Source organism: Rhinolophus sinicus, linkage group LG02 (assembly GCF_036562045.2).
Source record: "Rhinolophus sinicus isolate RSC01 linkage group LG02, ASM3656204v1, whole genome shotgun sequence".
Lineage (NCBI taxonomy): Eukaryota > Metazoa > Chordata > Mammalia > Chiroptera > Rhinolophidae > Rhinolophus > Rhinolophus sinicus.
Window position 1 is genome coordinate 120,458,320 of NC_133752.1, and position 14,766 is coordinate 120,473,085.

At 36.2% G+C, this 14,766-nt stretch overlaps 1 long non-coding RNA gene across 1 annotated transcript in view; it reads left to right on the top strand.

Annotated features, from left to right (window-relative positions):
* The first annotated feature begins 1,607 nt into the window (after window positions 1-1,607).
* The window catches only part of LOC141568526 (uncharacterized), a 40,888-nt gene continuing 27,729 nt past the window's right edge, over window positions 1,608-14,766 (top strand). Inside the window, exons 1-2 of the long non-coding RNA XR_012491679.1 lie at window positions 1,608-1,853; window positions 1,980-2,088. This is a non-coding gene — a long non-coding RNA (uncharacterized LOC141568526). The remainder of the gene's footprint in view (window positions 1,854-1,979; window positions 2,089-14,766) is intronic.

The following is a 14,766-nucleotide window of genomic DNA, read 5'->3' on the forward strand; positions in this document are numbered from 1 at the left end:
AGAAGGTAACACCAGTGAGAAAACGTAAAGGTTTTCAAAATGTTATCTAGAGAAAGGCCCACTATTAAACCCACACAGAATGAGGTGCCACCTGCCCAGGGCATCACAGAATTTTAAATAAACACCTTTTATAAGTCAAGCAGTATTTAAGAAGACAAATAGAATATACACTGCCCTTTGTTCTTAGTCTCTCTCCCATTTTACAGGTATTCTATGGGTTTTTAAATGGGAAGACTTGAAAACACTTATCATTTGCTGGAGGCGGAATTCCAAGTCCTTCTAGCTGAGCTACTGGACTTGTGAGTAACTAGAGGGTTGAGGACTAGGACACAGAGCTCGAGGATAGATGTAGAGCTCGGTACAAAGTCTTGCTGTCATGTCGTTCCAAAAATATTTGCAAAGCTAAGTTTCTAGTCATGGCCCAATATGTAATTATAACTGAAGGTATATATGCCCCAGTCCTCTGACCCTGAAAAAGAAACATCTGAAATTATTCTCTCTTTTTTTTAATGTAATGTAACAAAAATTGCCTTTTGTGCTCAATCCTTACTTCTTAACCATGCTTGCCATAGTCTCAGAACAAAGACACACCGGCTTCCACCCTCCCTGTTAGGCTCAAACACTCAGTAAGTAAATATTTGCTGTTACACAGAGGCTGTGTGATGGGACAGAACAGCAGAAAGTGAATGAGACTCAACTCCAGGCACAGGCACGGAGAGTTAAACCTTGACTTCTGGACAAGCCCTTCATCTTTCTGAGCCTCAATCTCCTCAGCTCTAAAATGGGGGGGATAATGCTTAGCTGGCAGTATGATTATAAGCATCAAAAGAGATCGTATTACAAGTGTCTGGCACAGTGTTGCTCGGTTAGGATGCCTGGGGCTGCCAGAAACATAGTGTTCAACTGAAAGTGACTTTAATGTGGGGGGAAGGGGGGAGGGTGTATTTTTCTCAAAGAACAGGGATTCCCTGGGTTGGTGCTCAGGCTCAGTGGCATCAGAGATCTAGGTCAGTTTCTCTGTGATTCTCTTGGCTGCACTAGCTCCTAGCTCATTCGTACACCAGCACATTCATGACTAATATTTACCTGTGCTTATTTATATTGTTTTTATCTGAATTTGGACACTACAAGATTAGCTCATTGATGCATGCCCTATGCATGTTCAGTACAGTGAAAATGTGTTAATACCTTGTCTATGACAAAGCAGAAAGGTGGGCGTTTATGTTTGCATGTCTCTCATCAGGCAAAATTCTTCTCAGAACACCATGACACCCCTTCTGATCCCATTAGTCTGCACTGGATTACAGGCCTGTGTTGGGGCTGCAAGCAGAGCTGGGAAAGTGAGTATTCGACATTTTTCTTCCTTATATGAAGAGGGCTCTGCAGCCAGAAAGAAACTGGGAGGGCGATGGCAGGTGGGTAGAAAGTCTGCTTCTGCTGGTGCTTGGCTTCGTAAGCACTTACCCATGTTAGCTCCCTTCTCACTTCAGTTAGAAACACAAGACAGCAGGTGTTGGCAGACGCTTCCAGACCAGTGTACCTTCTGTGAGTGTTGCAGTGTGCTAGTAGCTCATCTCCCCTATTTCATACAGAGCTTTCTTCCTGACTCCCAGCCTAGATTCCTATTTCTGAAATATAACTAAGCTGCCTATTATAACAATAACAATAGCAACAAAAAACAACAAAGACACCTGCCTTTTCTTGCCAGGCTGACCTCTGTAGGCTCATGCTGTGGTTAGACAATGGCCCAGACATGAAAGAAGAGCTGCGGTTCCACACCGTTTCTTGTCTTGAAATTCCAATGAAAGTGCAAGGCTATCTCAGTGTTTTGCCCAGATGGATTTATATCTTTGGTATGTATCAATGAGCTAATATGATGCTCGTGCTGTTCATTTTCTTTTGCTCAATCTATTCCATGTAGTAAGTGATTTTTTTGCTTAAAAAAGGATATGACATACTTTAAGTAACCTCCGTCTCAGTTGCACAGTGGCAGAGAAGGACGGAGGAGAAGAGTGATCTGGGAAGAAGAACAGAGCTAACGAAGAGCAGAGAGTCATGGACCATCTAGGCCTGGGGGACAGCCCTGAGGTATGTATGCTAGAGCCAGTGACTGTATTTAGAAAACAGAGCAGCCAGTATTTTGCAAAGGGCATAGGAGGAAAGCAGGGCCCTTATTAAAATGAACTGAAGATGACATAGGTATTAGAAGCTGTACTTAGAAGTACACAGACACACTTATAAGTAAAACAAAAATATAAGATATGGACTTCCCAGCAGAGGCAGTGTGGGTAAATGTGTTATGGGAGAGTGAGAAGAAAGGACGGTGCCCTGTCCAGACTCAGGAGAGAAACTATTACCTTGACCATAATGCTTCAGTCAGTAATTCTTTAACAAAGAGAAACGAGGTTAGTCACAGGACCAACTATAATGTCATCATAGTTATTTATATATGAATCAATACAGGAAAATATATCAATATAAGCATGTATGTACGGCGCAGGGGGGGTATGTGTATGTGTGCGTGTGAATATAGGTATTTAACCCTTTTAAAATGAATCCGTCAGCCTTTGTGATACCTGTATTGGATGGACATTGCTTGACTGCAACAATCAAATTTATGAAGACCAACATGGGAAAAACAGGAGTATCTTAGATAATTTTTTTTTAACCAGGCTAAATTCTCTTTTAATGTGTTCTTTATTATAGTAACTTGGGGCATTTATAAGGTCTAGAGTAGATATAGTTAAGACTTTCAGGGTTGGGATACCTGAATTTATTGGTAGGAAGAAAAAACTCCACGGTATTTGGTGATTATTTTCAAAATGTTTTCTGCATATTTGACTGGTTCCTCCAAATATATTACAAACACCATGGTTTAGAAACTGCTTTTTTCTTTTCATTCTAGCTAGCACCTCTTAAAATACATTGCACACAAGATTTGATTAATACAGTTTGGGGTTGTTCGTTATTGTTCTGTTAACAGTTCTTAACTCATTCTTACACCAGCACATTCATGACTAATATTTACCTGTGCTTATTTATATTGGTTTTATCTTAATTTGGACACTACAAGATTAGCTCATTGATGCATGCCCTATGCATGTTCAGTACAGTGAAAATGTGTTAATTGGCTCGTCCATTAATGATGTGGCCTGAAAACCCATGGTGAGCAACTTTGGGCATGCAATGGCCCTTTAAGAAAAACACCAGTGGTCATCACTGTTGGTATATTAGATACTGTATCTAAACATACACAAAAAAGTAAAAACTTCAAGATGTTTTATTATTATTTTTTCTCTTTTTTCCTCAGAGTTATTGCATGTCTTTTCCTCATCACTTTAAAACAGTGTGTGTGCGTGCGTGTGCGCGCACCCGCGCGTATTTACATGTCCAGATTTTTATTGCCTGAAAATGAACGTAAGTTTTGCCTAAGATGATGTACTATGTACTGTGCTGGGCATGCACTGATCAGTTTAGTATTAGACTGCAGCCTAGGAATGCCAGTATTGCCCATCCAAACCTGCAGGATATGACATGCTGAGGGCTGTCCTTTTACTCTCATTATCTTGGACAGCTGAGGGCCGGGTACCATAATGCACCCCAGCTGAGTGATGAGAGACACAGGTTTAAAGCCTTGATCATACGTATTTTAAAGTAAGAAAGATTCCTCTTAAAACCTTTGCAATGTGTTTATTAACTTAGCAACCACAAAGTTCAGAGTCAACAGCTAAAAAGAGTATAGAAAGAGAGGAAGATCCTTATTTGTTTACTCTTTCGCCATGTGTTTTCAAAATACAATGGTGGGAGAAGGTCTGTTCGCTTTTCCCATAGGTACCCCTTAGGGAATGCATTTAAACAGAACAAAATAGTCTTTCTATGACTCAACAGAAACAGAATTTATAGTATTATTTTAGATTAAATGTGATTAGGCAGGAACATTCCTTTGTTGTTTGTTTCCTGTACTCTGAAGGTAGCAGTTGATGTATCTTGTTTCACTTGGATTTCTCTCTGACAAATGGGAATGACTAATTTCTCTTTACCAAAAATTGAAATATTTTCCCACACATCTCCAGGTAGACTGCTGCTTTTATTAATAGACAACCATATTTTGTTTCAAAGAACTAAAAGAACTTAGATATTCTCTTTGTCCTTGTAATATTCTTGTCAGGTATCTTGGGTGGGCATTAGGAAATATTCAGTTCTTTCCTATGGTGAATAAACGTGAACAGTACAATGAATTACTGAGCACTTTAAAGTTGTTATTACACACAGGGATGGGGGATTAATCACAAGCATAGACACTCCCAACTAGAGCTTTTTAAAATCCTGCAATATGGATAAGAGGGGGTGAGAAGCACAACTTTTAACCAAGGACATAACCAGGAGCCCCAATCAGAAGCTGGCTTTTAATACAAATGAAGAATCATCAAAATCTGTGTTTAACTCTTCTATCCTTGATATTTTATAGTATTTTACTGCTTTCTAGGCAACCCCTTATTGAGGTGCTGCAGTTCTCTTACTCATCACAATATCTCTCAGTAGTTCAACTTTAAGTTAATACTATGTTATGTGTCTCAGGGACTATTCTATTGTTAAGTTTCTCCCATAAGTAAATACGAGTTGTTATATGTTAATGAAATTATAAGCATGAGATGATGTGCAGTTTTGGCCTTAACCTTTGAAATCATAAAATTATTTACATGTATTCCATCAAATATAAAGCCTTTGCAAAAACCATACCCTTTCATTTCATATTACATGTTTATATTGTAATTCTTTTTCGTCCTGATAATCACTCAAGTATCTTTCAATAAAATGTAACATAAACCTTTATATTAAACCAAAACAAAAGGCAAGAGTACCATTATCTTGGGGGAAATGACTTTCACAAGACATTGTAAACTTAATACTACCTTCTTCCTCTGGTTGTTAACATAAATGGGATAAGGAGACTAGCAGTATAAGAATAAGACTTTAGAAAACACCCAGAAGTCTGCTGGCCATGTGTATACATTTCACAGTACACCCTGCTAAATCCTGAAGACCTGATATATATTATCATCCCCAGAATATAATATTTCTGTAGTTCATTTTAAAAAGAGACCAATAACGGTATTGCTGATGCTACCAAGGTATAACAAGGTACAAGAATTCCTTGAGATTAAAATAGTAATAATAATGTCCCCACTTGGAAAAGAAGAGAATTCTGTCAACATTACTCTTTTCATTTTTCAACCTTGTTTTTTTTTTATTCTGCAAAAACCTTTAAACTATACGTTTACTATTTTGGAACAAAGAATAGAATGCCAGTGCTTACACATAGGGCTGAGATAAGATTGAACCACCATATAGAAAAGACCCTATACTAACTAGAAAATGAACTTGTAGACGTCTGCAAATTCCATTTATGTCAATGGAATTGCTTATAGCAGAATCTTTGGAGCTGGCACTTCACAAGCATGTCAAAAACTAAACCTGCAATTTTTATTCACTGCTACCATGTGGAGATGGTTTCCCAGCCTCCGCCAACCAAGTTACCATTAATATTTAAGCATCAGGCACAATAGAAAAAATAAGTACACTATTCTTTCTTTAAAAAAGAAATCAAGAGACATAGCTTCTTGATAGGATGCAATATAAAAATAAAGTAATCACTTATGTTCAGAGTAAGATCTGCTGGAAGGAATCAACTACCTTTGGTTTTTCAATGATCATATATCTCACCTATAGGGACAAAATTGTATTTGTCAGACAGAAAGTTTAAAAATAAGAACGGTTTTAAAAATCAGGATGAAAACCAAGATGCAAAATGTTAGTAGTTTAGGCCACTATTTTTCAAGATGCAGTCCAAAGACCATCTATGCTCATTAAGCATGGAGATTCCTGGGCCTCCCTGCAGACCTGCTGAGTTAGATGGAAGCCAAAGTGTGTATAATTATATATATATATATATATATATATATATACACACACACACACAGACACACACACACACATATATCTATCCCTAAATTTAAGAATTTCAACAAGTTTCATATACTATTTTAAAATTATTTCCTTGATATATTCTTTTTCCCAGTCATTTTTTAATAACACCAAAAATGAAGACCAAAATATAAACACAAATTTATTTTTTATAACAGTAACTTTATAAGCTCATAAGTAATAAAGGATGCTGATTATTTCTGATGTTGTTGCCCAGGCTCTAATTGTGCAATCTTGATTTTTGTATCCTAAGAGCTACGGCTCAGTTATGATAACAGATCAGACAAAGGTGGAATGTAAGCTAGAGATGAGATGAAGCAAACCCTGGGGAAAGTCATAGCAGTAGGTAGTGGTCTGTGGACATTTTTTAAAAGTGAAAGCCTAGATTCCAGCCCTGACCTTCTAAATATAAATCTGACTAAGGTATGGCTTAGGAATCTGTTTCAGAAGCCTTCACAGTTCATTCTGACTCACAGCCTTGATTGAAAAACATGAATAGAGGAGGCTACTGGGAACAGAATACCATGATAGGAATTGTGGCAGAAGACAGAGAATCAGGCATTGGACAGATACTCAGTTATTAGACTGGGGTACAAAAGAGTGCATTGGTCAAAAGAGCTGAGATAGTATCACAAAGAAAACCCCTCAAAAACAGTAAAGGTGTTTTGTTTTGTTATTGAGAAATAAAGAAGTTTCCCCTGCTGAGAAGAAGATTAGGTTTAGATTTAAGGATAGAAGTGAGCCTCCAGGTATGGGATAAACAGCCCTTGATAGAGGATTTGGAGGAGATTTGGGTATTAGTCACAGAATGAAAGACATGGCTTCAATATTCCCTTCTTCTGGAATTTTCACTTTGGTGAAGAAAATCCACTTTTCATGAACCTGAAAAAAATCACTAATGAGTTAAGTTAGCAGGAGATTGAACAAGGATGAGCAAATGTTCAGTTATAGCCTTTATTTGGAAAATACCCTCGTTTTAATCTACTCTAAAACAGGACGCAGGACTTCATTCAAAAGGAACAAAACCACGAGCAGAAATTCCTGGCATACATTTCAGCTAATTCACAGGTCCTGGTCCACATCAATGTTCACGCCTTACTCTTTGCTCTGTACAGTTGACTTGAAATGGACGAATGCTCAACAAATGCCTACTAGCTCAGTACGTAGACAAGCAAACCCCAAATAACTACCTCTTTAAGTTCGCGAGTGTTTATAAGTAACTAAAGCAGTAAAGTGTATTAAAAGGCACTATGAATTTTCATTAGTTTGTTTTCTCATTGAAAACCACTTTACGCCGATTGCAACATGAAATGAAGTTTGTTTGCTTTCCTCTTGTATCTTGCTTGGATATCAGCTGGCAGTTAGTTGGCTCTTTCCCTGCCAAATCCAATAGAATCATCGTCCTTTGGATTTTCTCTTCTCCTTCAATGAAGCCTATATTGTACAGCAACTGTATGGTACTATAGTATGTGTCTATACTTCAATGACACATCTTCTTTCCGTCCTAGTGAAGCACATTTCCTATTTTTCCTGCATAAACTTAATAAAGAAATGATTAAATGTGGCATCACACCTAGCCTCCCACTCCTCTATCGACTGCACTGTGCTTTGGAGGGGGGAAAGTTTCGTAGACAAAATGCACTGACCCATGTCACGCAAAGGCAGCGTCTCTTTCCTGGGAATCCCATGGTCGGGAGGCAACTGCAGAGCACCGGAAGCAGGCTCATTTTCTGTATGCATCATTTTATCGTTTTTATTCATTCATCTACACTCCCACAGAGCACTTGTTCATAGATATTATTTAACGGTTTGGAGAGGGAGACAATAAGAGTAAAAAGGAAGATCAGAATGGTGAGGATGCCCTCAAGTTATGCTTTCAGTTTTTATTTTTTGAAAGAAAAAAAAAAGACAGATGGACCCAGTTATCCCTTATCAATTTAATGACAGTATTAGAACTCAGAAGAAAACAATATTCAGTGCGCGTAATATGCAAAGCCATGTCGTTAGCTGTATGAGAGAGAAAGAAGAAAATCGAGCCTGAAAGGAAAGGTTAGAATTTAATTATATGTGTTTTTGTTCCCCAAGTGTTTCACGTGTCAATGTTCTGTCCTGTGCATGTCCTATCATCTAAAAAAGACAGAAAATTCAACGGTACAGCAGGCTTTGAATGAAGTGCTAAATATTTGATTGCCAAAAATAGAAGAGCACTGCAGAGGTTTTTAAAAATCACAAATGAATGATACAAACAAAATACCTTATTTCACTTAATTAGATTTAAAAATGGTAGAATAACAAATGTTTTCAACGCACTGACTATACAAACCATGTGATGAAATGCTAATAATCTCCCCTATTCATCTCCAGTTCTAACTTTATGAGTTTAGTGTGTACCCATGCAGTTTAGTGCAGGAAACTGCATGTCCTTGTATATTTATTTTGCATTTTCCTGACCTCTAACAAGAATGGATATTTTTTTCAATGCTTGTGATCACTTAAAAACTTCCAGAATATTCTAGAGCAGGGCTGTCTAACAGAAAGTTCCATAATGGAGGCAGCCTGTTGGCTCAGTGGTTAGAGCACCGTGCTCCTAACACCAAGGTCGCCGATTTGATTCCCATATGGGCTAGTGAGCTGCGCCCCCCACGACTAGACTGAAGACAATGACTTGACCTGGAGCTGATGGGTCCTGGAGAAACATGCTGTTCCCCAATATTCCCCAATAAAAATTAAAAAGAAAAAAAAGAAATTTCCATGATGGTAGAAATGCTTTGATCTGTGCTGCCCACTGTGGTGCCACTAGCAACATGTGGCTTTGAGCACTAAAAATGTGGTTAATAACACAAAAATGTGGTTAATAATTACTTAACTTTAATTAATTTAAATTATGTACATGTGCCCTGTAGCTACTTATTATACAGCACAACATCTAGAGTCTCACATAAACACATGGTTAAATATTTCTTGCTATATTATAAAAAATGAAGTCTATTAAACAAATTGCTCTGCAACCTAATATTGTTTGATTCACTTAAAATATGGCATAGACTTTCATCTAGGCTGCTACACAGATAACTACTTTATTCTTTTTTAATAGATGCATTTTTAAATCTATAATTTATTCGGCCATTCTTGTACTGGATTAAAGGTTTCTTTTTATTACTGCTGTTGTTTTGCCACCACAAAGTGTTATAATTTAAAAAAATCATGTATACGTAATTACACAAACTCTTACCTTTGTACATATGACTATATAAATGTATGTTCTCAACAGTATATACATTTGTAATTTCAATAACTGCCAACAGATTACTATCCAAATCTTTTCAAAGATATTATAATACAGCACATTCCCATGAGAGATAAAATTGTGGGCCAGTTTCCTCACACCCTTGCCAGCAATAGATATTAATGAGCTTTTTATTTTTTGCCAATCTGAGAGGTACAAAACTGCATGTTACTGTAGCTTTAATTTGCATTTCCCTGACGGTTAATAAGAATAATTTTTTATATATATTGGTCACTTAATATATGTTGACAATCTCTCACTTCAGTCATCAATCTTTTGATTGTCCCTTAAAAAAGTAGAAGCTAGAGATTCTAAAGTAATCGCATCATAAATGATGTTTAGGGCTCAAAGAACCACCTTCAAATATATAGAGTGAAATCTAAATTTGGTTATACAGGCAATTCTATTACATAAGATTATAGTTTGCTATAGAGCTAGTATTTTTGCAACCAAAAATAAAGTGTCTCTTCTAGTTACTGTATAGACAGCATAATATTACAGCACCTAGAGTCTCAACTATACCTATGGTTGAAAGTTACTATATTAACAAAAATTAAACATATAAATGCAAATTGAAACACAAAATTCGAGAGCAGTGTTTCTTGAAGTGCGGTCCAAGGATCACCTGCATCAAATCAACTGGGGTGTTTATTAAAGAAGTTGATTTGGGGTTCCCATCTTAGACTTGCTGATAATCATTTTCTGGGCAGTATCCGGGAATATGCATTTTAACAAACTCTGCATTATTTTTATGCAACTAGAGTTCTTAAAACCATTTGATTTGAGGGACTAAAACAATGTCATAATATTTTTGGTTTAAATCTAACCAATTTTGCATGATTAAAACCAAAAGTAATATAACATGACAGCTAATTTTGGAAATAAATTCCAAAATACTTTAAGAGTAATGAAAATACTTTTTGTTGCAAACATCAGTCTATATTAAGAAGGATTTAAGTTTTTGTAGGCATTTGGTGGCTTTAAGGATCAACCAAATAAATATTAAAGCAAGTGTTTTATAAACAGATTTTAATGTTATTATAAAATATCACACAAAATATTTTCTCGACCTTCTAATTTTAAATAACTACCAAAATATATGTTATCTGCTATGAAAACATGATAAAATTAAAGGGCATTGTTTTAAATAACAAAAGACCAAGGTTTAGATTTGGGTTTTGTGTTTAGCTGTGTGAGGCATTAATCTTAACTTCAATTCTCTGACAACGGTTAAATAATATGTGAAGTGCAAATTATAATATATATTTCAGGGAGTTGTTTTAAGAATTTCACCAAAGATCATTCATGAAAAGCATTTTGTTAACTGTTGTTAACAAAATTGTTATTTTAACAATTCAGGAACACTTTTAAATAGGACTTTTACAGGGATGACATAAAAAAAAAACACACAAAAAAAACACAACAGTGGAATAACAGATTCCAGCCCTCATTTCCCAACAAAAACACCAGTTTGGAACCACCCACAGATGAGAACACCTGTGTGGGAGCCCCAGAGTCCAGCTGGGAAGGCAAAGCTTAGGGCCAAGAGCGGAGCTGGCCCACAATTTCTCCTGTGGGGAAAAGTGAGAGCAAAGTGAGCACTCGGCTTCGGAGTCTGTGGGATGGCGCCCAAGAGGTCCACTTCTGTTCACTTCAGTCCAAACGCTAAGGGGATGGGCTTGGCTGAATCTCGGGGCAGCTGAAAGCAGGGAGAAGGGTGGGTGCTCACAGCCACCAGTGCATAAATCTCAATAGCTGGATGTAGATCCTGCAAACCGACTCAGGGACTCCACCAAGAGGCTCACCCACAAACTCCACAGGATGACTACTTACCTGCAGATGCCCAACCCAACCACCCATCTACCCACCCACCCACCCACCAACCAACCAACCAACCAACCAACCAACCAACCAACGTGTACCCACAGCATCCCTCATGCCAGTCCATGTACCCCAAAGCACTGTTCCCTATGCGCCCCCACGGAGAGCATGTACAGACAGCATGTGGGTCTCAGTAACAGGTGCAGAACTTAGCATCCACCTCCATTTTGCAGGATTGGGAAAGATATAACCTTGACTACTTCAGGGCAATTTCCCTGGGAAAATAAACAAGAGGTTCTTGGCACCTTGCCCGGTTTTGCAGGCTTGAGAGACAGCACCGACTTCTAAGACATCCCTCCTCAGAGGGAACAAGAAGAATGAGAACATTCACACAAAAGGCCTCAGAGACCCCCAGATTCTCTAACTAGACCAACTTGAGAGAGTCTTTCTCTGTTAAAGCCGGTCAGCAAAGACTAAAGGAAGTGACTAGTTCTGGAAAGGTAAAGATAGTAATGCAAGACTTAAAGGGACACAAAGAAAAGGAACACCTTTCTTTGTTCATTTGTTTTGGTTTGGTTTTAATCTTTAGTTTCAACCCCAAATAAGCTCTTTCCTTTTATTACAAAAGTAATAAACAAACATTGATAGGAAAGGAAAACGGACATTTGCAAACTATGTGCTTTTAACAGGTGTCTCAGTAATCCCATCACCAACACCCATGTGCAAGGCATAGACATTGGGCAGACAATTCTGAGTAATCAGAACTATAACATAAATACATGATTTTTTAAATTTCATATATAAATGATAAATAAATAAATAAAAGCATACTACTAAAACATTCATCATATCACGGAGAGAAGAAAGGAACTAGAAAACAACCAAATGGCCATAGTAAGTCCCCACCTATCATTAATTACTTTAAATATAAATAGATTATTCAATCAAAAGATATAGAGTAACTGAATGTATAAAAAACGAGATCCAACTATATGCTGCCAACAATAGACTCCCTTTGACTTTAAGCCACACATAGGCAGAAAGTGAAAGGATGGAAAAAGATATTCCATACAAATATAAACCAAGAGAGTAGAAGTGGCTACATGTATAATGGACAAAATAAACTTTAAGTCAAAAATTGTCACAAGAGACAAAGAAGTTCATATACATATATTCCATATCTGAATGCCTAAAGCAAATATTCACAGAATTGAAAGAAAAAACAAACAACAAGTAGATAACAGTGTGGACTTCAGTACCCACTTTCACCAGTGGGTAGATTATCCAGACGGAAACTAAATAAGGAAACAGTGGGCTTGAACAACACTATATTCCAAATGGTATTAAAAGACTTATACAAATCATTCTACCCAACAGCAGCAGAATACACATTCTTCACAAGTATATATGAAACATTCACCAGGATAGATCAGATGTTAGGCCACAAAAGAAGTTTTAACAAATCTTAAAATATTGAAATCATCATATATCTTTTCTGACCACAATGGCACGAAACAAGAAATCAATAATAGGAGGAAAATTGGAAATTTTACAAATAAACAACGTAACTTTACACTTCAAGGAATTAGCAAAAGAACTACCCAAGACCAAAGTTACAGAAGGAAGGAAATAATAAAGATTAGAACATAAATAAATAAAACAGATTAGCAAAATAATAATAGAAGAGATTTACTAAACTGAGATGGGTTTTTGAAAATTAAAGCAAAATTGACAAACCTTCTGCTAGACTAACTAAAATAAATAGAGAAGACTCAAATAAAATCACAAATGAAAGAGGAGACATTACAACTGATACCACAGTTATACAAAGGATTATAATAGTGTGATATTAGTATAAACAATTATACAAATTAGATTACCTATAAGTAATGGATTCTTTCTTAGAAACATATAACCTACCAAAACTGAATCATGAAGAAATAGAAAATCTGAACAAAGCAATAAGAAGTAAAGAGGTTGAATCAGTGATCAAAAACATTCCAACAAAGAAAAGCTCAGGACCAGGTGAGTTTAGAGGTGATTTCTAACAAATATTTAAAGAAGTATTAATGCCAATCCTTCTTCAACTATTTTAAAAATTTGAAGAGACGGGAATTCTTCTACACTCATTTTATGGCACCAGCATTACCCTGATACCAAAACCAGACAAGAACACTACAAAGAAAAAAAAATTAAAGGCTAATATGCCTGGTGAATATAGATTCAAAAATCCTTAACAACACAAACAGAATTCACCAGCACATGAAAAGGATCATATACAACGATCAAGTGGGATTTATCCCTGGGATGCAAAATTGGTTCAACACACCCAAATATGATACATCACATTATCATTCTGAAGGATGAAAATCAGATAATAATCTCAACAGAAAAAACTTTTGATAAAACTGAACGTTTGTTCATGATCAAAACTCTCAATGAATTAGGTTTAAAAGTAATGTACTTCAACATAATAAAGGCCATAAATGACTAACCCACAGCTAACATGATACCAATGGTAAAGAGGTAAAAGCATATCCTTTAAAATCAGGAATAAGACAAGGATATCCACTCTCACTATTTTTATTTAACCTAGTATTGGAAGTTCTAGTAAAAGAAATTAGGCAAGAAAAAGTAATAGAAGGCAACCAAATAACAAAGGAAGAGTAAAATTATCTCTGTTTGCAAATGATATAACTTTATATGTAGAAAGCCCTAAAAACTCCACCAAAAATTTGTTAGAACTAATACATTAATTCAGTAAAGTTACAGGATACAAAATCAATATACAAAAATCAGTTGTGTTTCTATACAATAACAATGAACTATTAGAAAGAGAAATTAAGAAAACAATCCCATTTGCAGTTGCATCAAAAAATAAAAGTACCAATAAATAAATTTCACCAAAGAGGTAAAATATCCATACACTGAAAACTATAAGACACTGATGAAAGAAACTGAAGGAGACACAAATAAATTGAAAGGTATTCCATGTTCATGGACTGAAAGAATATTATTGAAATGTCCATGTTACTCAAAATGATATACAATCCAATCCTTATCAAAATTCTAATTCACAGAAAAAGGAAAAAAATAATCCTAAAATTCATACAGAAATACAAAAGACCCCTGAGTCAAAGCAATTCTGGAGGCATCACACTTCCTGATTTAAAACTGTATTTCAAAGCTATAGTAATCAAAACAGTGTGCTACTGGCATAAAAACAAATTCACAGATGAACGGAACAGAATTGAGATCCCAGAAAAAAAAACACATGCATATCTGATCAACTAATATTTGATAAGAGAACCAAGACTATTCAATGGGGAAGGATAGTCTCTTTAATAAATGGTGCTGAGAAAACTGGATATGCACATGCAAAAGAATGAAATTGGACCCCTAATTACACTACTCATGAAAATGAACCCATAATACATTAAAGCCTTATATATAAGACCTGAAATCATAAAACTCTATAAAAAAGAGGGAAAAAAAAGAAAACCATGGGGAAGAAGTTCCTTGATGCTGTTCTTGACAATGGTTTTTGAATATGACACAAAAAACACAAGTAACAAAAGCAAACATCAACAAATTGGACTACATCAATCTAAAATCCTTCTGCACAGCAAAAGAATCAACAAAATGGAAAGGCAACCTATGAAATGGAAGAAAAT